Below are 26132 nucleotides of genomic sequence, written 5' to 3'. Positions count from 1 at the left end.
TCCAGGAGAAGACTGAGTGGCTTTGACCATCCAGAGAACTTTGATGTATCTGCTTAAACTTGCCTTTCTGAAGGTGGAAACTGATGTAAAGATGAGGGAGAAATGGCCCTTTGCTCATAGTGAAAGAAAAGTAAAGACTTTTGAGATATTGGGAAAAATAGACCTTCTTCTCCAGCAGATCCACCAGGGAGATAACATGAAAGACAATGGTCTTCTCCAGGCCACCCAAACTGCTACTAGTGGGATTTGGACTTCTCCTCATCCCCTGCTGTTCACTCACAGATGTTTATTTTAAGAATACCATGAAATTAAGTCAAAGTTTAAATTGCTCCTTATTATTTATTTTTGTGAACAAATGTCCATGTTTTCCTTTAAAATATGAGTATGTATGCACTGGAAGAAGAAAGTAGGTTTGTCAACTGTTGTCAGAAGACAGCGGCAGTCTTCCTCCTTCTTTGTGCCAATGCATCAACTCTAGCTAGGAATGATCCAGAGTTAAAATCATCATAATCCCAAAGCTGTTATAGTGTACAGATGATGCGACCCACTTCCCTGCTGCATCTGTGGATGAAAAGGGTTTGCTCTACAGACCACCCAGTCCAGAGGAAAAATTCCGCACATCTCAAGCTCCTGCATTCCGTGAGGAGTCCTCAAGCACTGGTCCTTCCAGTGAAGGCTGGACAACAGCCTGAACAACACTGAACAAGTGTTCAGGCTGAACAACATTGTCAAGGTGAGAGCTGGCCCCAGCCCGTGCATCTGAATCAGGGGTTCTTAACATCTGCTTTACAGCTGCCCTCTGATGCAAGAGAAATGGTTTCAGGATGCTATGTAGCCCCTAAACAATCAAGTGTACTTGTGGCCAGAAGTTTTCTCTTAGTGATTAATTTGTGGGAAAAAAATATTTTTAAAAACTCAAACCTCCTGCATGTGTCTATGTTTTATTTTCAACTTATCCAAACTAGAAAAAGAGCTTCTTTCACCCCGAATAATAGCTTGTGGTGTTCACTAGAACTAGCAATGTAAGTCTCACTCTTACAAGTTGGAAATATGTGTCTGAAGCACCAAGTGTCTGGTTATTCTCAAGAAGATATTCCCTCTCCTTTTCAGTGTATCCTAGATAACATTTCTCCAATATTTTGAAATGGCAGGCGAGTCTCTAGTTGTCGCACATGAAAGATTTTACAAGGGGCAGGTTCTGCTGCAGAAGAACCTCATCTTCTTTTTTTCTGTTTGTTTGGTGTGGTTTTTTTTTTGTTTTTTTTTTTTTTTTTAAATCTCAACATGGTATTTCTGGGGGATGGCTAAGCTGCTCTCCCACCTCCCACAGCTCTTGTTTTGATAGTTTGAAATCTATTTGTAATCTTCAAAGAGATAACTCGTTTCCCGAGGGCCTTCATTAACTGTAAGAACACAAAAAGTGGCTGGGCATGAAGGTCAAGTGTATTCCCCCTAGAAGAGAGACATATTTTTAATAGTACCAGTGACTGGTAGAGACCTTCACTGGTACAGATGACTTACCTAAATCTTGAAATTGTCTGTCACAGCCTAAGCACCTAGCAGGAAGATATACTGTAGTCAATCTGATATGAGTGTAATAATGCAAAAACTCTCTGTTCTGCAACACCCAGAAGATGTGATCAGCGATCTCTGCATCCCCCAGCCTTGCCTCTGGGGAGGTGAGATCTGCATGCACACCTGGCAGGAAAAGGCAGGGGTGCTCTGCTGATGCCCTGCACTGATGATCCGTGGACGTGGGGTGTACCTGAGGCTGTGGGGCCACGTCTGCATGGCCTGCTGTGCATCAGCTGGGCTCTGTGCTGGTGTGCACACTGAGGAGCAGCACAGCAGCTGTGCTCTACAGCACTAGGTGATCTAGTGCATACACCTAAAAATCTATACAACGATGCAAATACACAGTACGTGCTGGACAGGTAGATAGTGAACTATTATTTTTCCTCTCTGTGCTTTCTCCTCTGAGTGTTACCACAAAGAGCTTTTTTTGTCTGGATCATACGGAAATAGAAGTGGAAGATAAAACCAGAAGGATATTCCTGGGTTGGTAAGGTGATAGTTTTGTCCTCCCATCACATTCATAAATGTGCCCAGGAAAGAGTTAAGCTATCCTGAAAATACTGCCAGGGCGAGGGACTTGTGAAATCTAAATGCTGTTTAAGAAGGCAGGGGGTAATTAGGGCAGTTGGATTTTAATTATCACTGAAGTCAGCCCTTGCAAGGCCCCCCAGCCATTGCCAGGTTAATGGTCAGCATGGTATACTGAGTCAGCAAAATGCCTGTGCTGGCTTTCACCAGGGGCTCCCATCAGCTGAGGGCAGCTCTCTTTGCTGGCTGTGCCCAACTTCACTCTGAAGCCAGGATGAGTAAAAGAGAAAAGCAATCTGCAGCTTTAATCAAGCTTGCAGGAACACACCTTCCAGGTTTTGTGAGATGAGGTATTTGGTCCCTCCTGTCCTCTGGCATGGTAGCAGTTTAATGAAAGGCTGCATATTTTTCTGTTAGCAGCTCAACCACTTAATTCTTAAGTTCCTTCAGAGCTCTCAGATGTATGCCATCTGGTCATGGTGACTTGTTGCTCTTTAATTTGTGAATTTGTTCCAGCACTTCCAGTTTTGACACCTCAATCTCTGACACAGTCTCATCTTCATTACTTGAAAAGAATAGCTCAGAGGGCTGTCTCTCTCTCACATGAATCGTCTTGTAGCTTCAATTTCATTAATACAATTTCAACTTACAGCAGAATTTCTAGATTTCCCAAATAGGCCATCTCTCCACCTCCTACCCATACTGCAGTATTTTATTGTGCTATATTTTTATTAAACAAAAGCACCTCTGAAAACTACATGGAACCCATGAACTCAGGTAACCAGTAACTTTGCTATCTTTTAAAAAGGCATGAAAGTGAGTTCAAATTAATATCTATGATATTCACCAAAGAAATGTTATTAGTTCTCAGAAAATGGGAAATCATACAGCCTCTTTAAACACAACTAGGATGCATTTTCATGGCCCAATGCTATTTATTTATGTATCATAAATAATATCTATTATTTACGGTCTATTTGCATTTCAGGTTTTCAGGGAAGCTGAGTCCCCATTGTAACAGGCACTCAACAAGCACATGGTTAGAGGCAGTTCCTCTTCTGAGGAATATACATATAGGGAAGACAAATGGCTAAGAACAGACAGCATGCAAAGAAGTTGTCAAAGATGGATGTCTTTGTATTTACATATTTAATGACTTTTCCTTTCATACATGGTGTCCTTCACCTTCCCTCCCCAGTGTTTCTCCTGGCACACATCCCCACCTAGCATCACCAGCATTTCCAGATACTCTTTGTTTCCATCTTTTCCCTACTGCAGGAAGATATGACAATAAAAACCTTGGTAATATAACAAGCCAGCCCATGCCAGCCATTTTCTCCTCTTCCTGGGAGACTGAAGTGGTTTTCCAGAGGTGTCTGTGCTTGTGGGGTTCAGGGCAGGAGGACCACCTGGCTTGCCATCTCAGTTTTCATCCACAGAGCACGGGTGGCATGGCATCTACATTGCCCTAGCAGCAGAAGAGTTTTTCCACTGCTGGAAAAACTCCTTTGCCTTCAAACCATGGAACAGCCCTTGCTTCTCCACCATCCCCTTCCGTACTTTCAAAATGCAGGAAACTTCAGCAGTGCCATCTGCAAACTTTGGAAATGGGCTGTCTGGAAGAAGGGATTATGGATGGGCATGGAAAGGGCAGAGACTCAAAACTTCTATTCACCACTTTATTAAATCCAGGAGATGACAGAAAGCACACTCCCCTTCTGACAAAGTCAGAGGGTCTCTAGTGACATTTATGTCACTGGAAAGGCATATAATACATACACAGTGGTTTAATTTTATCTTAATGAAACAATATACATATAAAACTATCCATTAAATATAAAACAGTGAAGTAATTTGCAAATTTTCCTACAGCATAATAAATTAAGCATGGAGAGCACTAAGGAATGCAATTTGCAGTCATTTATAATGCAGTGTTTTATGTTAATAATTCAAAATCACATGCTATTTGGAGACACTTCTAATTAATGTATTTATGAAATTGTGAACTGTGACTGTTTTGGTTCCATTTAGCTAAACATTTCAACAGAATGCGCTTGCTGTTGTTTTGTGTTTGCTTAATGGCACCAGCAAGCATCAAATGTACAACTGGGGAAAGCTGGGGGTGGTATCTGATGTGGCTTTTTTGATGGGTATGTGTTTTTGTCTGTGCTCTGTATACATGCATGTGATTACACTCCTGATCTCACTGAGGAGAAGAAAGTTCTGCAGTAATTTGAGGAGGAAATAAGGAAAGTTTTATGGATGAATAATTAATCGCAAAGAAAGTTCAGTACCTTCCTAAAGAATTGCTAAAATATTCAATTCCTTTTACATAGCAGAACTTTATACACTGCTATTTCTCCTGACTGGTTAATTATGACTAATACAGCTTGTAAATTTATATTCGTATTTTTATTTTGATGTCTTTCAGGGTTTTTTTTTTCATCATACTAAGCATTTGTCAGGCTGCTTCTTTATTGGAACACTACGAGAAATGATTCCCCAGAAGGTTAGTCTCCTGAGAGGAGACTTGCAGGGAGTTGGGAGTGTTTTGAAATTTCAAGTACATTCTAAGAAAAAAACTCCATCCATATCAGACTTTTTTAGGGAATTATCACATGTCAAGGCCCTGATTTTGAAAGTGGCTTGAAATGAATGAGCTTGTAGGCATATGCAGAACCAGATGCTAATAGCACTCTGTTGTAGCTCTGCACAGGAAAATGAAGGGAAAGCTCTTGAAATAATTTTCTATGAACAGTCTGTTTCACACAAGAAAAAGAGAGGGGGGGGGGGGTGGAAGAAAGAAAGAAACCTGAAACTCCTGAAACCCATTTTAAGGACGTCCAACTTTATGTGATCCCTTCTACCTTCCAAAATGATCATGAAAATTCAGTGGGATGCTGAATCAAAATTTTCATGTCTTCTGGTAATTTCAAAGCTCACTGCAGAGCAGTAACTCCCTGTTGAATGTTTTATTTCACAACTGTGATTTTATATGGTTTCTGCTCTTTTTCTTTCTTGGTTGCTTGCCTTTTTAAAAATTATTTTTATTCTCAGGGCAATATGTATATGGCTGGGAAAATATTTAAAAAGTTCTCATGGCCTTTAGCTGTGGTCTTGGAAATTGACCAATGTAATCATTAGACTGAGAATTAAGGCTGTATTTGACCATTTTGTGTGATTTATATTTTAAACCATGTAGGAACTGTTATGATTAAGGAGGCAATATGGGTGTCTAGGATCTAGATCCCTATTCCTTGTCATCATCCAGGTTGCTTTATTGAATCTCTTTATTTCCTTGGGATCAAATAACAAATATTGGCAACACATTAGATTAGCTGAATGAAAGTCTTTAATAAACTCCTTTTTCCTAAAATGAAAAAAATATTACTATATCCATTTCATGTTGTCCTTTTTGTCCAGCATGAATGCTTTCTGTAAAAGCTCATGTATTTAAATATTTGTCTGCTTCTGTTTTTAGTCCCAGACTAAACTGGAATTGTCAGGAACTCGTCGACATAAAGACTGGAATTTGGGTCATATTTTAGGTGAGTCGCTGTATTTAAATATCCTTTCTTGCTGGATTTTTAAGTAGAATTTGTCTTTCACTAAGTGAAATGGATTTGTAGAAGATTCCATAAATAAGGCTCAAACATTTATTGAAAATTATTATCCCAGCTATGTACTTGTTTTAAAAAAAAAAGTTATACCTGTCACAGGGTCCTAAGGTGTTATATCTGTGATGCATCAACACAGGATATAAGACGTGGTGTTATCAGGAAATATGTTGTGAGATGGGGGACTTTGCTAACTAACCAGTTATTACCTTTTTGACAGCAACTGTGGTGGTCTGGATACATTACTCAGTTCCATTTTGAGCCATATGATCCCAGTTTATAACTGAATCTGAGTTTTATGGTTTTTGCCAATCTCTAAAATTAATTTACGGAAACAGAGAAGGAAATTGCTTTTCCTATTAGTTTTTTTTTTTTTTCCTTCTGATTTGAATGGAAAATTTTCACTTTATCTTGAGCCATGGTGAGTGCTTACAGTTTCTGTTTCAGCCCTGTATTTGAACATTCAAAACATTATGGAGGGCTTGTTTTAAAAATCCTTTTTCCAGTGGTGGGAAAATTACAAAACTTGGGAACATGTGCATTTTTCTTTTTTTCTTCTAATTATTTTGGCATGGTTTATGAGACTAGATCTACAGCTGCTGTGGTTACATGCTGTTCATTAAAGGTGTTGTAAAGCAGAGCAAGCCCAAAATACAGATTCTAACTGCTCTGCTCAAAGCAAATAAAATTGTCATTTGTGATGGCAAGTTTGTCTGAAAGTAATAGTTTTCTTTTTAACCTCTAGAGGCATAAATCTGGAGTTATTTTATGAAAATCCATTCAGTAACAATGTCGGAGTGTGATTAGTTTCACAATTTGTAAATATCATGATGCTTTCTCTCATGTCTTATTATCAGAGGGTAGAAATCTTTGGAGTGCCTGAAGGCACTTCAGGTACTTCAGCACATATCAAACAGTTAAATTAACCACCATGTTCTGAAAAGAATAACAAACACAAGCACATTTGACTTAGAAGATATCTTACGGAACACCACCACAAAGCATGTGAAGATTATCTTTCCAATGAACATTGGGGCCCTTAAATGTAACTACTAAATTCAGCAGATGAGCTGCCATCCCTTGGCATTCTAATTATCTTAAAAGATTTTTATTTGGTGATTTATGTAGAATTCATCAATCAGAGTTATTTCTGTAGAAACAGTGCTCTATTTCTGGGTAGCCTCCTTCTCAATTTGACATGGTTTTTTGAAATGGAAGACTGTTTTTAAAAAGATCTTCAAAGATATCAAACCAATGGGTTTGAAGAGAAGCAAAGAAAGACAGGAAAACAAAGACTGGCAGAGCTCTTTATGAAGGAAGAAATAGCATAGTTCTATTTATTTTTAAGCTATGTCTACTAACCTGATGTCCTGGGGATAACTGTACCTATTTATCAAACCGAAAATGGCTGCTAGCTAGTGTAAATACACCATTTATTTTTTAGATTTCATACAAAAACGTTACCTGTAAAGTCCTTGTCGCTCTTCTTCCCCCTTGGGCTGTAAGAGGACATGCTGTCCTTGTTTGCCGTTCTACCCATAGCTATGATTTGGCTGGCAAGATAGTCATAAGGGAGAATAAACACACTCCAGAGATGGAGCATGCGAAAAAATTAGTGAGAAATGCCCCAAATCTCCTTGACCGGCACAGAGAGCTCTTTGGTGCAGGGCAACTCCTGTGGAGGCTGAAGCTTTGGGGCTCTAAAATGGCTAGAGATTGTAGAAGGAGCAGAAGGTCTGGGTCTCTGGTTGCAAAAGCTCATTAAGACTGTACATATGGGAAGAAATGCAGGGCTTTCAGGTACATTGCAATCACAAAAGGAAAAAATAACCAACCAGTAAAAGGAAATTCAGCATCTGCTGCAGTGGCAGTGTGGTAAGAGGTAAAGGATTTTGCCATACACCTTAATCCAGCTACCACTGAGGCCTTGGGAACTGAATTCAGCCTTTTGGAGTTAAAGCAAAGGTTAAAGTTAAAGCAAGCTGTTAAGAATACTTTTATTTCCATGAACAAAGCTACTGGGTAAGATGTGAGCACAAAAAAACCCCAAAACTCAACAAACCCAGATACAGTCATTACCACCAGTGTATGGAGCTGTCTAGCAGCAGTAACCAGGAAAAAAAATCCAAATGTCCTCTGCTGAATGGGGAAGCATTTGTCTCAGCCATGTTTATGTCCCTGTTGCATCTGCCTGCCACATACATTGTGTGAAGGCGCTTGAAGAGACCAAATGTTTAGGGAAAACAGATTTCAAGTGTTACATTTCTAATATTCTTGGGCAGAGAAGTTGAGAAATTTGAGAAGTAGTTTTATGGGCCACATTTGCTGAGATGTATCTCCACAAGCCACACCAAACATGCTGATACCTGGCCTGCAGTTACTCCTACCAAAGAGCACAGGAGGAACTTAGAAAGACCCACAGAAAATTTCAAGTTAAATAATATTTTCTATATACTATTTAACCACCACTGCACTTGAGAAAATAGTAGCTTTGAAACCATTAAGCAAACTGAAAAAGGGGGTGAAATCACCATAGAGATGACCTGCTCTGGGTGATGTCTCCAGCTCTTTCCCCCTCACTTGGTTAAAGAGAACTTGGAATGCCTGTTTTTAAAAGCATCTGTCTCCCTCTCTCCCACCTGTGATTTCATGGTGTTTGTGTCAAACTTAGGTGGGACATGCCAAGAATTAACAGCAGTGCTCCCCAGCATTTCTGCAACCTGCCTTTAAGGGGCAGGGGAAAAGGTCTCTGGTGTTGGCACTTAGGCAACATAGAGGGTTAACAGCCATTGGAGACCCAAGTGAGATAATGGAGTAATCTTGGCTAATCCTAAAGTACTGGGAGAAAACAGGCTGGACAGAAAAGAAAAAAAAACCCAAACCCCAAACAACCAACTTTCCTCTCTCTAGTGCATTTATGCTGCCAAGTCCACTTCTGATGCAAGGGTGTTGTGAAACTTGCTAAACACTTGCTAAACATTGTTTTGATGTGTTGTTTGGGACACAGGGAAAGAGAAATGGCCTGCATTCAATCTCTATTAAAGCAGAGGGATGTCTTCTGCAGAATTTATTTTCAGGAGCTTTGCGTTAACTTCATTTTCTTATTAGCTGAAATTGCTAGTGAGACAGTTTTAGCAAAGATGCTAAATGCCTTCATGGAAAAGATGAGTCTGTGCTCAATGAATTGACTACTGTTGTGTCAGCTTGTACAGAACAGATCTTTACTATGGGATTTGGGGATCTGGGATTAGGTCCTGGTGATAATTCACGTGGGAAAAATTTTATATTTAATTACAGGAAGGCAATTAGATGGGAAGATTGCAAGAAAATGTTACAGGTAGTTAGAGTTGCAGGCAAAAACCAATAATTTATAATCCACCCCCCAAAAAAATCTGATATTAGTGTTAGTGATTATTGAAAATTGAGGGGAAAAAAATAAGGCAGGGAACAAATTGAGTGGTATTTTGGAATTAAAAGTCCAAAATAATTTTCTCAGAAATGTGCTTTTCCTCATATATTTTTGATGATTTTTTTTATATCATCAAAAAACATGAAACAAGCTGAGAGATAATTTAAACAGAACCAAACCACACTTGGTCACCAGAAAAACAGGTTTTCTGACCATGGTATGGTGAAGCTGAAGATGAGGAACATTATGCTCCCACTTTTCCTACAAGGAACTAGTTTCCTGTTTGAGCTGAGGTTCCCACAATACTGGGAAGGGCATCCCTGGAGGCACGGGTTCTTGGGAGGCAATGTGCCACTAAGGCAGTTTGGTTGAAGCTGCATGTGCTGCACAATGAAAGGTATAGGTCCTGTTTTATCCTAAATGTTACCAAGCCACCATCTTGAAACTCTTCAGGATGTTAGGTTCCATAACTTTAAAGAACTTGGCAGTGCAGCTCTCTCTCATGGAGAGAGTCTTTTCTCACCACTCACTTTTATGTGTGTGTTATGTATTGCCTAAGCAAAACTATCTTTGGAGAAGCACTTACCTGAAAGACTTGAGGTGTTTGTGTAGCGAGCCTGGAAATCCAACAGACTACACTGCTTGTGCTGAAGAAAGTCCAGAGTTATATCCTATCTTATTCAGCAGCCTGGTTTCTAACCCCTCCTCCTCCTCAGAGGTGAAGCATGAACTCTGACTAGCATAGTGGGGCAAATCATTACTGGAAGAAACTGCAAATTTCAGGTCAGCACCACTTCAGATTGTCCTCAACCCATTTGGAGAGTCTGGGATGAGGTTAATTTGGAGGGTGGAGGAGCTATAGCCTCCTGGAGAAAAAGGTGCCATGTCTTGTGCCCCCTTTCCTAGGGTGAGCTAGAAAGACAAGAACTGCACAGGATGCTGAGATGCCTCTAAAGGAAATATTGGCATCAATCAAGCTGTCACTCTGAAGTGTGTGGAAAGCTGGACTTGGCGTTGAACTTGTTAAACCAAGACAGCACCTTTCAAGAGCTCCACAGTAACACTGGGTTTGTACATAGATATACAGAATGTATAGGATCATGTTCCGTGTGTTCACCTGTCTGTGCATCCCTCCAACAACTTTTGCTCATTTCAAATGAATTTGACACAGGAGAGGGAGTTCCTAGGTATTTTAGATGATTGCCAGTTTATTTGTTAGATGTGTATCCAACATAGAGCTACACAGAACATGATAGCTGGACATGTAATGGTTCATTTGCAAGATTGTGCTGTTGCTGTTCACTCATATTACCCTCACTTTCCCATTCCTTACTGCTTTTAAAAGCAGCGTGAAGAACAGGAGCAGCTGCTGCCAGGAAAGGAAGCTGCAGGAGCCGGAGGGACACACGTGAGGGAGTGCAAAGGCACAAGCTTTCTCTGCTGATGACCTTGGATTCTAGCACATCCCATGATTAGAGTAACTGCTTCTAGAGCTGGAAGGCATGGGAGCTGAAACTACGCATCCTATTTAGGACTCAGGGAAAGAAAAAAATCTGTCCTGCTTAACAAACTTAGTGGAAAAATCACTGAATTTCTACTTATGGTTACTGCAACCTTATGAGGGAAAAATACTTCCAGAAATTATTTTATTCCTCAAAAAAAAAAAAAAAAAGAGCTACTGCTCCATAGTTAGAGGGAAACTTATCAGTATTTGTTCAGTCTCCCTTTCTCCTCTCTGCTGTTTCACACACTCTTGAAAGTGTCATTACTGACAGGGCATTGCACTTGTTTTACCATTCTGAAAGTGCAGCTCTTTATCTTAGAGTCATCATAGAAGCGTCACATTATGGTTTGGGTTGGAAAGGACCTTAAAGATCCAATCCCCCCTGGCATGGGATGCCCCCCAGTAGATCAGGTTGCTCAGGGTGAAATAACAGAATGATTTACCTTGGTGGCTTCCTCTCCAACAACGTCCTAATCAAGAATAAGATCTCTTTAGGTGACTGGGGCTGTTTCCATTAGCTATTCAGGAGCATTAGCAGCTGTGTGTAAAACTTTTGTGCTTCTTAGGAAACCTTACTCCAGAGGTGAAAGATATTGCCAAAAATTAGGTCCTCAAAAAGTCCTGCCTACCCTTCTGCAGTGCTGTCCTTCAAGAGGCTTTGTTCTTTGAGGCAGCTGCATACAAACTGAGTTGGAAAACTGCTAAATAAAAATGACAGGTATTGACTCTTCCACTTACCATGTTATCAGGTGACTGTGGTAGCAGGGAGGTGGAGAAGAATCGTACCCCAGGAACCATCTCGGAATTTGCTTGTCTTTGAGGCCAGCATGTAAAATTCCACATGTCATTTCAAAGGATATTCCCTTGTTGTCCCAATTTTCCCTTCTCTCCTCATCAACATTTTATCTGCTCATGCCATCTTTCCATTTATTTTTTCTGGTTCTCTCCTGCCTATTTTTTTTTGTTTCCATTTTCCTCACTGGGATGAGAATCTGATACCTGACTATTTGAACACTTGCTCCGTGATATTTGAATGCACGAAGAATTACAAAAAGTAAGTATTTCCCTTTCTTGGTGCTTTCAATTCGGGTTCTTTCTTCACTTCCCCAAGGACAATGAATGCTAAATGCAGTATAGACAAATTTAAATATTTAGGTTCACTAAAAAACAATCAGAAATTGCCTATATAGCCTTTTCCTAATGGAAATACCTCTGAGGGAAGGATGTTGGGGAATGATTTTTTAATGTGGTAGATATGTAACATGTGCAAAATAAAGTAGTGGATGTATTTGTCCTCTTGATTTCAGAAAAGTAAAATTCCTGCACGTTATTCTACAGTGCTGTGTGAATATCCATGAATACTGAATTGTTTTTCTGGAGGAAATATGTAAAAATGCATGAAAGTGATCATCAGCTGATCTCTGCTCCAAGCTGAATTGTGCAGTTTAGCAAACCACAGGGAAAAGAAATTTATTTTCAACTAGAATTTGATTGCGAAATAAATAGGAGGCTACTTCCTTGTACATTTAGCTCACGTCTGTGAGCTAAAAGGAAGAAGAAAAACTTCACATGCATCAAGAAGAAAGGAAGAGGAAAAACTTCACATGCATCAAGAAGCATCTATTTTTAAAGCCCTTAATAACCTTTTCAAGACTAAGACTCTGCTGCCATTCCCTGAGCTGTACAAAATCACACTGATCACAATTGGCTACTCGGGGTATTTCAGTTTCAGTGAAAAAATTAAGGCAAGGTATTTTCTTTTTGCATCCTGGATTTTTTTTCCTAATCACTCTGTACTGATTCATCATGATGAATTTATGTACTTGTTAGGTTTTACTTACGTGTTGTTAGGTTTTAATCAGCTAGAGAACTTGTAACCGTGGTGAAGAAGACCTACATCTCTCCTTTGGGTGCACGTGCTTTGTCTGCAGTGTCTGCAGGGGTGCTGCTCAGCCTCCATTCACTCACCCTGCTTTCCTTTGGAAGGAAATGCGGGGCACAACCACGGAAATAACTGTGATACCCTCCAAAAAGTCGGTGACCACTTCTGCGGAATGTGGTGGGTCACACCTGTCCCACAGCACAGACATAAATATTTAAGTGGAGTGTGTTCAGAGAAAGTGGATTGACACCAGCTGATCCCAGTAAAGGATGCTGAAATAGCTATAGCTTTTTGCTGCTAAAACACTGAACCAGGAGGAGCCAAGAACAAGGCATTCTCCTAGATGGAATTCCTGCCTTTTCATCCATAATTTTCTCTGAGGGAAGAAGTGAAAAAAAGCCACTAAAAATGATAAAAAATCAGCTTTTGCACAATGACACATAGCCTGGAGTATGAGGAAGGTAACTGAATGAGAGATTGAACTGTGTTCATTATCCACAGAGTAAAACAAGCCTGGTATCTTTTGCTTTGCTTTAGTGAGGAAAGGTTAGAGCTCACTCACTCAGTCTTGTGGCACACTGTACTCTTTTCAACTGTCTCCAGCTGAGGCAAGGTATTTGAGTAATATGAATAGAGGCTTTTATCCTGTGAGCAATTATATGTGGGTTTAAAGTAGCTGTTAGGCTCTAATGGTCTTACAAAAAACTTTTCTCGGTGTTCTATGTTTATAACAGCTATTTTATAATAAGAATATTCTATATGAGGACAAGGTATAACCCCTTTTTGATACACACAAAACTGTTTTCAATAATTCTTTTAAAATAATACATAGGCCTTTTTCAGAATAAAAGCTTTGGCTTCTATCTGACTACACATATTTTTGAAAGGGATAGGGGCTTTTTTTCCCTACTGTTCTTTTCCATTGGCTTTAATTTAGTTTGCTTTATTCAGACCTTAGGTCAAAGAATTTTTATGTTTAATATATGTATCCTGATGGGGGCTCTGAGCACATTTCTGAATCTGGGAATTTAGAAGGGCACCTCTATTTGATATGTGGAGATGTATGCCCGCAAAGTCTCAGCCTGGGTCTTTCAAACCTGCAGGCCTTACGCTTGTGATCACACACATTTGCTAATTTGTGCATGTACCTATTGTTCCCTTTGATTTCAGAAGCTGAGGGAATTTAATGTCTGAATACAGAGCTTGGGACTGAACTGGAGGAACCCAGGCTTTGTGAATGTTGCTCTTGGATCACACAAAATTATCAAAAGGAGAAATGCAAGTGCCCCATTCTTTTATTCCCTGATGGAGGTGTCACAGCAACACCGTGATATCCTTTCCTTTTCTTGCAGCAGCATCCCTACTATGCCTTTGAAAGAGATGAAGTCTTTCAGATCTGTGAGTTGTGTCTTTATAATGCCCAGGGAGCAATTGCTCCTGTTCTTCAACCGAAAGCAAAACAAATTCCCCCCGTAATTAAGGCTGAACACACAGCCATTGTTTCCACCCCTTCTGTGTTGTAATATTGTAATGCAAGATGTCACTGTGTGCTTAATAGTGTTTCCCAAGCACAAACAGTAGGGTGGCCCAGCTCGTCCTCCTCTCAGCACAGAAAGGCGAGTTGTAGGCACCTCTCACTGGCTATAACTGCGTTACACCATGTGGTGTAAAACAGCTTCAGCCAGCAACGCTGCTTTGTCTCACAGAGAAGCAATTTTTAAAGAGATTTGATAAATTGTCTTGTCACACTTGGATTAAACTATTGATTTACCAACACCCTTTGTATGTTGACCCAGGAAAACACAGTGGATGCTATTTAGAATATTACAAACCCTCTGCCATATGCATGTTGTCTAGCCTACACTTCAACCCTATCACCTTTCAGCAGATTGCTTCAGACAAGAGATCTCATGGGCAGGGAATCTGCAATGCATATAAGCTTACTTGCTCATTTAATACAAGAGAGTCCTAGACACTGACCTTGTCTAAGCTTCCAGCTTGGCAGGGTTGTAACACACCAAAGACCTGCAAATCCCTTTTTAACAAGGCTACCTGAACCAAATGGCCCAGGTCCAAATAGATGAAAACATGAAGATGTCCAGCAGATCTGTTGCCTACACTGCTTACTGGAAAATTGTCTGAAGCTGCTGTACTGGTGTCTGCTTATGTGGTTCAGTATCAAATCCTGCCATAACATCATGTCTGTTGTCTGTTCCTAAACATTTCAAGACATTTTCTACGGGAGAGTTTCTGTCCTAGGAAGGTGTGTGCCTTTCTGTATTCCCCCAAGCTTGCTTCTGCATTACTTTCCATAAGTCTAGCAAAGAACAGAGAGAACCTAGATATGGAGCACACATAATAAGGATTGTCAGCACCTGGGTGCTGAGTGGCATGCTTACGTCCTGCAGGAATTTGCTGCTTCACAACAGAGATCTTCACTTAGCCATGACCAATCTTTTCAGCGTAAGCAGGGCTCACCCCATTGTAGGTAATATTTCTGGGCTCTTTCATTGTTTCCATAACTGTCATATGTGCTGTTTCATGGAAGTGATATTGTATGTCTGGCACCAGAAAGAAATAGTAAATTGGAAAAAAAAAAGAAATTAAAGACTTGTGTTGGCCCCTGTAGAAAATACATAATGATAAAGCTTAAACTGCAATTCAGGAAAACCGTGTCAATTAGGTGTTACCAAAGACCATTCCCACTTCTGGATTCCACAGATCAGAAAATTTCAAGGTAGTGTCAGAAATAATTTCATGAACAAAAAGCTTTTCCCTTTTCCCTGCCTAGGAATAGCTTGTGTGTTACAAATTATATCAGGTTTTCTTTCACCTGTGATAAACGAGGAATGATGTGGCAAACGATAGAGTTGGTTTTAAAGCAATAGGTGAGCAGGAATTGGCAAAATCACTAGCCTATTGTCTATCATATACTTACTTTAATGCTTAAGGGACCAGTGACTCTTGCATTGTCCAGAATATCCCATATAATTCTTTTGTGCTGACTCATGGATAATGCCACTCAGCTTCTATGAGGTTAGGTCAAATGATGTCATACAGTATGATGTGACATGCCCTGGTTCACTGTGAAATGTAACAACCTTTTGGCTTCTAAATAAAAAGAGACAAGCACTCTTGAACATGGATATATTGCTGCATTCTTATTCAAAGACTTCGAGTGTCTCTTGACAGAGCAGTTAGTTGAATATGAACATGTCACATAAAAATAATGAAGTGCAAAAACTCATCACGCACAATGGCCACAGTTAAATTTGTCCCCCTTTTGTTTGCTTTACATTTGGATAAAATAAAAACCAAACAACTGAAGTTCCTGCAGAATCACGGAAGTTATATAAACCATATAAAGTGCTCTGAAGCTCACAGAAGATGTGCATCAATAGGCATCTCAAAGGGAGGGTTTCCAGACAAAAGTCCTTGCCCAAGGAAGCACTGTCCCTGATAGCTCCAGGGACTGACAGCGAGAGCTGCTCAGCTGCACTTATCTCGAAGGCTGGAGGGCGAAGGTGGCAGATGTATAGACAAAGGTGGTGTCCTTCCTGTGGCAGACTGAAAAATTCAGGGTTATCACTGACATCTTGAGCAGTGACGAGCAAGGGACAGCAAGTGAGGGTGAGAGTAGGAAATACAAAACCTCTGTTTGCAGGAAGCCCCTGTCAGGCAGGAATGGTGGACTATGCAGTTGCTGTAATCGCTGCTGCCCATAATAAAAAAAAGCCACACTGTGTGCATCCCAACAAAAGCATCCAGATACAAGCTAGAAGAGGGGAGGTTTCATTTGCAAATCCTGTTTCTCAGCTGTTTTGTAATTTAACACATGCCCAGATTGTGGCCTCTAGGCACAAGAAATGAAACTCGAGGGTGAAAAAATCACCAACCTGTGACCATGTGATATTAGAAACACTGCCCAGAACTTACAACAAACATTACCAAAAGAGAAATAAAATCAGTCAATCAAGCTGTCACTGAGCAACCAGCAGACAACTCTCACCCTACAGAAGGGACTTGGACCTCTCCTTTGTCCACAATTGCTGATATAATGATCTCCAAGCAGGCTCCTCTCTGGCTTCAGCCTTGCAAATTTTTTTCCTGCACAAATATCCTATTCCCAAGGACAGATGGGGCGAGTACAAGTAATGAAAAACACTGTCTGCTAAGTTTTCTGAAAACTAATGCAGAAGGATAGTCAGAAGAGAAGTCTAATTAAAAGAGCTTCTTGCTGGCATGTAGATTTCAAGGTCCTTGCTGATTTTTATTTAAGCAAAAAATAAGATATTTCCCATTTGTCCCAAGGAGACAAACTGTGTCTCATGGAGAAGCCTGCTTTTTGTCTGGATTTCATTCTCTGCTGTTAAGAATAGGGCAGGGTGAATGATTTGAGCTCTGTAAGCTGAATATAAGCTCTGTAAGCTGCCAAATAAGAAAAACCACCAAATTTTGAATATCCAGGCTATAATTTCCAGAATCACTTGTGAAGTTTTTTGGTAGTGATAATCTCTGTCTCCGACTGAATAGATCACATAAATATTCTTTGCAATGGAGAATGTTATCTGGAGAAACAGGATTCCTTATCTCAGAATATTCTTTAGTAAGGAATTGACGATATCTTCTGAAACATCATAAACCCTTTCTTCAAGCTCATCTCAAGTATACTTTTCCACCAGCCCTGTTCTTTTCTGGTTTAAAAGTTCCTATAGGTAATAGTGGTTGTTCATGAACCTTTTCCTCCCTAAACAGTTTATAGATTCCAATTAGTAGAAGTTCTTTTTTCTTCTTTTATGTCTATATAAATTCTAATGTTATTCAAAATAATTACTCCTAACCATTGATTTTATAGACAGTCCCTTTGTCTCCTCATGTTAACTTTTTGTTACCGGTTAGGTTTGAGCACTGGTTAGGTTTATGAATCTTTTACATCACTAGGACTTTTAGCACATGCATTTTGCACCTGTATTCTCTTTCACAATCTTCTAGAACTTGGTGTGAATACAAAGACCAGGTAGTTTCATTGTATTTTACCTCCTGTAACTCTGTGAGTGATGGGATCAACATCTACTGTTTAAGTGGCATCAACACTATTCTGACAAATGTTATTGACAAATGGACTCTGCCACAAAGCCATTCAGGTCATGCTTGCACATGCGTTGTGATTGCATTTGAACTCAAGCCTTTGTTATTTGAGAGATTCAACACTAGGAAAATTTTCACTTAAAAAAAAAAAAAGGGGACAGGTGGAATGACTTTGGGGCAAGGGAGAGAGAGAAAGAGGGAAAGGTGCTATTTGTTCATGATCATAATAAAAATCTAAATTTTACTTGTTCTCTTAACGATGCTTTGGCTCAGACAGTTAAACACCCCAAAGAATGTATGCGAAGATCCCACACTCCAGATCCGCTGCTGCTGCCTTTTATTCAGTCACCTACCACTACAGTAATCAGATCTCGAGGTACAGGTTAATGAGATAATTAGCCAAACACAATCAGACTTGTATGCTGCATGGAAATGGATGGTTGCCCTCTCGCAGCCACTTGTTGTACAGCACCAGGGCAAACTGCCTTTCTTTTCAATGGGCAATAAAGCAGGAAATCAAGTAGATGTAGGTTGTTCTGCTTGCTCACGGTGGTGAGGGCAGCTTCACTGGTACTGAATTTTAAAGAGCAAATAATATCAATTAGCAATTGTGTCTGGAAGAGTGTTGGCAGGGAGATCTTCCGCTCATTGCTCTCCTGAGGCAGGCCAAGCACTCAAGTCTCAACAGCTTCCATTTGAGGACTTTCCTAGGGAACAGTGCTGCCAAGAGAAAGACTGCCTGCTAAATTGTCCTCTTACAGAGGACCCCGAAGACTCTTCATTTTTGGTAATTTTATGATAGAACTGAAATAGGCAGTTTCGATAGCCCGTGGGGCTTGCTCATAGACTTCCTTCATAGCTCATGGCTGACACGGATCTGACCCATGACATGTCTCCTGAGATTGAGAGGGAATAGGCCTATGTTCAGACCCAAACAATTTCAGGAATTTTTTCAGAGGAAAAGAGTTTAGCTTTTAATTTGGATTATTAAGACTTTTATAAATGCTTTTCATTCAGAGATTTTTTTTTAGATCAGGCTTTAATGACACGAATGAACTAATATTCTTATAAAAGTGTTGGCAGAGGCTTGGTTCACCCAACACTGATTGATGAGGAAGCCCACAGAGAAATTTTTAAATAATGCCAGAAACATATTTTGTGGTAGATTTAGGAATGCCATCCCAGTCTTCAGCCTTTTATTACTAACTCAAGAGGCCATCTTCTGCAAAGTCAGTGATTCATGCAGAGTGATTTGAAAGGAATGTGTTTGAATGAGCTTCCTGTGTATTTGTCACAGTTTATGACTTTTTAATAACAAATCATTATTACTGTGAATTTTTTAAGCCCAAAATCCTCCATAAATCTTCAAACTCATCTCTATTTATAATCTGTGGAGGAACCTGTTAACTGTTTTTGTTCATTGCCCTGTTGTTGATTCATGGACTATTATTAGACAGGTTACAAAAAGTTAAGATGGTGTAGGAGAGCGAATTTTGTTCAGAAACTGGTGATTTTTACCTTCTTTTTCAGTTGTAGCAGAGGGTTGGCTCTGTTTACACCACAGTCTTCATGACTGAGCAGAGACCTGCTCTGGAGAGTGCAGACTTCCACCTAGGAGAACCAAGTCTGGCATGCAGCAGATACTGCAGTGCATTCACCTGTAAATCAAGCGGAAGGGAGTGCACTCACTGACAACCAGCCCTGCACAGTTGCACCCTGTTTTTCCCTATTGGCTGCATTTAGAAAGAGTAGTTGTCAATTAATATAGAAATAATGTAAACGGTATGCAGATAAACACCTTGAAGTTTAGCAAGTAATTTTGAGCTCACAACATATATTTGGACTTTTCTTTCTTGTAAAATTTCCAGAGCATCCCATTTTTATAAAAAAAAAAATTAAAAAATAATGACTGTGTTTACTTCTAGTAATAGAATCTGGTTTCTATTCAGTGGGCATGTTGGAGACTTAGAGCTGAAAGCTGCTTTTTTCTTAACTCATTCAACCTTTCCTATATGTGACCAGCATGGATCCTGAACCTGCATGATACTGATGAATCTATAGGAGGCAAAGACATTTATCATCTCATAGAAAGTGCTCATTGTCTAGTAGCATGAGGCCACAATGTTTGTACAGTCTTCTAAATTGGTGAAAGCATTAATTACACTGAATAATGGTAACCCTGGTAATCTTGGCAGACATCTGAAACCTTGGATAATTATAGCTTCTGCTAGACAAATTTTAGTTCTCTGAATTTGATTTTAGGGGACAGAAATAATTTTTAGATAATCCAGTGCCTGAGAAATCAGGATGTGAAGAACTGGAATTTTACCTGTAGAGGAATGACTGATAGACAAGTAAAAGACTGTTTGTAGCCACTTCTAATGAGATCATAAATTTCTCCTAACTCAGAGGAGATGGAAAGCATTGAAAAATCAGTGCAAAAGCAAACCAAACAGACTCACAAAACATAATTTTAGCAAAAGAACACAACATAATGGAACTTGAAAATAAAAAACCCCACCAGAATCAGTCTTGATGAAGATTGGAAAATCTACATGTCAGCAAAAATAAACTTGTTACTTAATAAGGTTAATAATAGATAAAGTCCCCTAAAGATAAATTGTTATCACATTTGACGACCATTTTATTAAAATGTTAACGGCCTCAGGCAAAAGCAAACTGTTCCCTTAATCTGCCAGAAGAACTGCTTTCTCAGGAATTATATACACCAGAGAACTTGGGATCTGAGCTAACTGTAACAAGTATGTTTGAAAATTGGAGTATCCACAGCTTGTGAAATTGTGGCTAAAAGGCAATGGATCTCCCGTGTCTCAAAATGGCTGTGTCCTTTTCTGCCAAACACAACTTTCACTCACATTTTCAAATGCAAAATCCGTTGGATTCAACAGCCGTGGTCAAAACAGCTGAGGTGTCAGTGATTGAAGGGGGAATTTTTTTCTTTGTCTTCTTTCATGCTAACTGTGAAAAAGGTGTAGCTTAATAAGTGCAATTGCTGTAATAGCAAACAGACAGAAAATATGTTTTCATCAGCACCTCTAAGCACGGCAAAACTGTGAAGCAGCCTGGCAAGTACCCTAAGCATTCAGTGAATTGTGATAGATTGCAGTATGGTTTGTCTGGGATGAGAATACCAACAAAAAAATCATTCACAAGATTTGATGAAAACTCAGCCCGTTCAGAGAGACTTCTTGCTACAAGCACAATATCAGCTCACAACAAAACTGAGCTGATGAAATTGAGTTCACATCCTATCTTGCCTTCTGACATATGAAATGCATTTCCCTCAAAGCCTGTGGACTTCCTTGGACATCTCAGCAACAAGAATGAAAAGGTAAAGCAGAAAACATCTGTGATGCTGAATGCTGCATTTCTTTTCAATGTGTCCCAATGGCAAAGATACAAAGAAATTCATAAAAGCTACACCAGAAATACATAAAAGCTACACTGGAAATACATGCCTCACACCCAAGTCTCCTCTGCCAAAGTTTGTGTGAAATAAAAGGGAATGAGCAAAACTAAACCAAGTTAGCACAGCCAAAGCTTTTTCTACCTTGGAGGAGGGAGGTGGTGTATCCTGGTTCCAGCAGGGGGAATTCAGGAATGAGATTTAGTCTGATGCAGCTCCACCACTGAAGCTGAATTGTTTGTGCGTGCAGCAGGCACTCAGACTCCACAGCCTCTGGTCTGAGGAAGAGTATTACCAAACCTTATTTCCTTCTTCTCTCTTTTACCTGAGGTCCACAGCAATGATGACTTAAGTTTTGCTGAAGACCTTTGGGGCTGGGGGCAAATGTGCTGAGAACAGCTCTGTGTTGGGTCACAGCCAAGAGAGACTCTGGGAAGAGCAATAAAAGGCTTCACCCTGACACAGAGGGGATGGCCTGTGGGTGAAGTGTTTACACATACTCTAGGTCCCCCAGCAAGATTAGAAAAGGGGTTATACACTCTTATTTTCAGGCTTTTAACCAATCTTCATATGTATAACCTCTATGCAGTTTTTAACATGGGTTCTCTACTTCTACTCAGGGTTCAACTCTTTAAAGTGAAGCTTTCTCCTGTCCTTTGCCTCTACAATACAAAAGGCAAAGATTTCACGCATGTGTATCTGACCATCGGTCTTTTGGAAAGGTACTTATTGTGCTTTTTATGGAATTTTCTGTGCCAGTTGGATCAGAGTGGGGGCAGAGATATTTTGGTGCAGAGATAGAAGAAGGTTTCTAAGGCAGCCTATTTTTCCTCTTTTTTACCTGTATGCACACAATTATTCTCCTTTAGTGTCTGTTTTCCAAGCCAGCTATTAAGCTATTCCTTCCTTTAGAGAAACTGCAATTTTCCTGGCCCAGCTTATTTAAGTACCTTGCTACACCAGCAGTTCATTTAGTAAATTCCTTCCACAACAGACACAGTATAGCTCAAAAACCAGGAGATGGTTGAGTATTAATCACTAATTATTCCCCCACATTCTGTAATTCAGCCTTGGTATAACACAAATGTGAGCAGCATTCTCACGTATGAGATAATTTTTCTTTGATATAAAAATTACCACCTCATTAGCGCAGTTAGAATCCAACAGGGCAAAGAAAAGGTGGTGTGTGCAGGCATTTCTGCAGGTATGAGCTGCAGAACATGTTTCTACCTGCAATGATGGCACTTAATGCACCTCAGGTTTGTGCTGTGCTTGGGAGAAGTGAAGTTCAGGATATCTACCCCTGGACTAAGGTGTGGTATGCTCAGCTGTGCTTGGCTTACCCATGATGCACCAAAGTTTTTGGTCTATGCTAAAGCCCTGCTCATGCTCTCTCCCACCTGGAGATGAGTCCATCTCTGAGCCTTACAAAGCACTGAACCTTTGCAACAGGCCCACTGTGTGCTGAGGTGAGAGGGTAAACATCTGTGCATCTGCCTTCTTTCAGCACTGTTTACTCAGAGCACCCATGAATGCACGTTGCCTGTTGAGCATGCTCTCCTTGCAGCAGTGCATGCCAGGCTGCCCTGCACATGGGAGGTCAGGGGACGGCAGGGGACAGTAGCATTGTCCTTGACAGAAACCACATAACCTGCCATTTTTCAGACCCCTATATACATAGTTGTTGCTTTGAAGAAAGAAACAAAGGTCATGACACCAAAGTAAGCAAGCATTGCACAGACTTTAACAGATAAGGCCACATTTCTTTTGAGAGAAAAGTCTTCTATCACCTTTTCTTTCTTTTTACCTTATATGTAATGCTGTGAGAAATTCAGATGTGGCACAGTTTGGTGCAAAGCAGAGAAGAGGAAATAGCTAAACCACTCCATGATCTTATCAGACTGGAGCACTTCTGTGTTGTAGTTTTGAGGACTATAGTGCCGCAACTCAGTCCCTAGGCTGGCGCTTCTTTCGCAGACAGCTGGGCAGACAGAGCTGACACCACCCACATAAAATGTGCACACCAGGCCCCTTTACTTTTGCAAGGCTTGTAATCGTTCAAAAGCAGAACATACAAAGGGTGTGGGATGGCAGATGTCCGGGATCCTCCCCAGCAGCTCCGCACTGAGGCTGGTGTGTGTTGGGCTGGTCTGCCTGGGGAGCAGGGATGCAGCGAGGCAGGTGCGCTCTCTCGGCTGGAGTCAGCAGCCTCTAATGGCTGTCAGAGGGGTGGCAGAGAGCGCTGTCCGTGCAGGAGGGCTGGCCTGCCAGCTCTTCCTGAAGATGACAGTCTCTTGCCTGGGAGTGCCAAGTGCGGGCAGACACAGCCAGATCCCTCGCCGAGCTTGGGAAGAGCGCGGCCCGAGTGCAGCCACACAGCTGTCGGAGCAGTGCGCCCAAGCACAGCCAGATGAAGCTCCAGCGAGCGACCGGTCTGCGCCCGGCCCACAGCGTCCAGAAAGGCTCCGTGATGGAAATTAACAGCTTCCATTATAGCACTCTAACGACCCTATGTAGACAAGCCCTCAGAAGCCACATTAACCCAAGCTTAGGCCATAAATTGAACTCTCTGGCAAAGGTACTCCTTAACTAAATGCAGAAAATCTCTGTGACGAGCAGTAACAGTGCATATAAAATAAAATAACAGCAGGACTGGGGAATAGCAATGGCACATCTTTCCTTCCAAATTGAATTGTTCACTTTACTGTGAGAAGAAATAATTATCATGTTTATTGCGTTTGGCTCAATTAGGCTGGAATCTTAGGCCAGGAACCTTTCTTTTTATGTTTCTGTAAATGTTGTCCATGTATGGATGTGTCAGCATTGACTTTGCTGTCATGAAGGTACCACAGCTGTCTGCCTGAAGTGGAACATGCATACCTGAACTAATTCTTAAAGTGTCTAGTTTTCTAATTTTTATCAGTCAAAATTTCTAGTAAACTGAAAGACGACTAAGCAAGCCTCCTGTATTATTTCTGTAGAGTTTTACTCTTGAGTGAGCTGCAGCCAGAAGGATGGCTTGAAACTGTTTCCTTTTGCATGTGGTGTACATTTAACTCACGGAACATATTACAGCAAGATGGAGTAAGATCCTATGCACTGAGAGGTTACAAAACGTGCACATCAAGTGGCACATATCTGTATAAAACCAGCATAAAGCATAACAAGACCAGAGGAGAAGACAGTGAAGCTTTTGGTAGACTCCAGCATGAAGAGCAGAAGACAAATACCTGGCTTGAAGAGCCCAGGCACAGTTTAGTCAGCAGCAACTCTTCTCAGGATTGTTGCAGCAGCCTCCTACTACTTTGCATGGCAGGGATGCATGCAAGAGCCATACATTTGAACCCTGAAAGAGGGGCACTCTCAAAGACATCCCACTTGTAGAAAGTGGTCACTACCAGTGACCACTAAGGGTTAGTAGAAGAGTTTAAATCTACGTTTCTAGAAACTGATTTGCATCCTCTTCCTTTGATTATATGCATTTTCCCTTTTCTATATGAAGAGACAGAGAAGCATAAGAGTTTATACATGTGTTAACAATATGAGATGAAAAGTGAGGGACAATATGTACCTTTAGCAGTAGAAAAAAAATCTGGTAAAAGGCAAACTACCTGAGTTAGAGAGATCAGCTCTTTGATAGAGAAATCTGTCATGGGTAGATTAAGGACAAAATGATAGGTGCTGCCTCTCAAAATTTTTGTTAGGATGCTTGATATCAGGAAATGGTTTTTATCTCATCAAGAATTGGACCAAAATCACAAATGAAATGCATGTAGTATAGGTTTTGGAATGAAAAAAAAACATTTGGAATTAAAAATGTCTGACTATTGAATGCATAAAGAAAAGACACTTTTAAATAAAAGTTTGATATGCCACTCTGAGAAGTTGAGGTCAGTCAGAATGCATGGCAGAGGAATATGGGTATGTAAAGAAAACCGTTACGTTTCGAATTAATCAGAGCTGTGAAATAGGATGACCGTGATGCCGTCCTGTTAGCTCAGTTTTTCTTAATGTCCAAATGGTTAGAAAGGTGATAAATGCAGCACAGAGAAGAGCTGTATTAGAAAGAGATTATTGGAGTTTCTTCCTCACTTCATGTTAAAACCTATAAAATCTTTAAAATATCACAGCACACAGGTTTCAAGTCTAACCTGAACCATACAGGAAAAGGCCAGTCCAGAAATAGTGCGAAGTTTACAGCACAGAGGAGGAGTTCATATGACATGCAGAGGACAGTGTTTAAGCTCTTCCCTCTGGCTGGTTTGCTTTAATTACATCTACAAGAAATTTAAAATCTCTTGAATCTGCTGAAAATAAAATAAAATAAAATAAAATAAAATAAAATAAAATAAAATAGCATTACCAAGTCCCACTTCTCCCTGCTGATGCACTAATTTAAGTGTCCAAGTTCACTTTTGATGGCCCGAGGACCCAATGGTTTTGCCTGCATCATAATGTGGGATTGAGCACAACTGGAGCCACTCATATTGCGAGAGCTGCTGCTTCAAAGAAGGCCATGCTGCTTGTCTTTGTGCTGGTAGGGAGGCATGGGCTAAGCAGGGACTGACTGCCTCAAGAAGTGAGCAGAAGACTTTCCATGGCACTGGATTGCTCTGGAGCACAGAGCTGGGTAAAGTTTTAGAAGTAGAGCAATTCTATGCTATCCTCAGTGGCGGCATGTAGGGAGTCCTTGGCAGCTCAGATGGTGGGTCATAAATTCTCCTTCACTAGTTTGGGGGCTTGATTATTCTTTTGTGCTCTGCTGGAAACATTACTTATGAGAATTGGGGCATTTTAATTTGGCTGTGCTACCACTTTATTAATATTTGAACATCTCACTGTTTTCTGTCTTGGCACAATGGGATCCACTAAGAGAGGCTAACAGAGAAAATGCTCCCCTCCCTGGCAGTGGATTCCTGCCCTTTTATTTTTAATTACTTTGAATTATTTCTGGAACTTTTTATACCATTCTGAGAATACAAATTAAGTTTTGACTGTAAGAAAGAACACTGTGGAAAGCAAACAAATGTGGCCTTACATGCTCATCCAGAGACTGCATCAAAAAAGCAAGGGACAGACACTTGCCAATCTATCCATTATAT

Source organism: Passer domesticus, chromosome 1, assembly GCF_036417665.1.
Source record: "Passer domesticus isolate bPasDom1 chromosome 1, bPasDom1.hap1, whole genome shotgun sequence".
Taxonomy (NCBI): Eukaryota; Metazoa; Chordata; class Aves; order Passeriformes; family Passeridae; genus Passer; species Passer domesticus.
The sequence above is the reverse complement of the archived record's forward strand: the minus strand, read 5'-3'. Positions refer to the sequence as shown.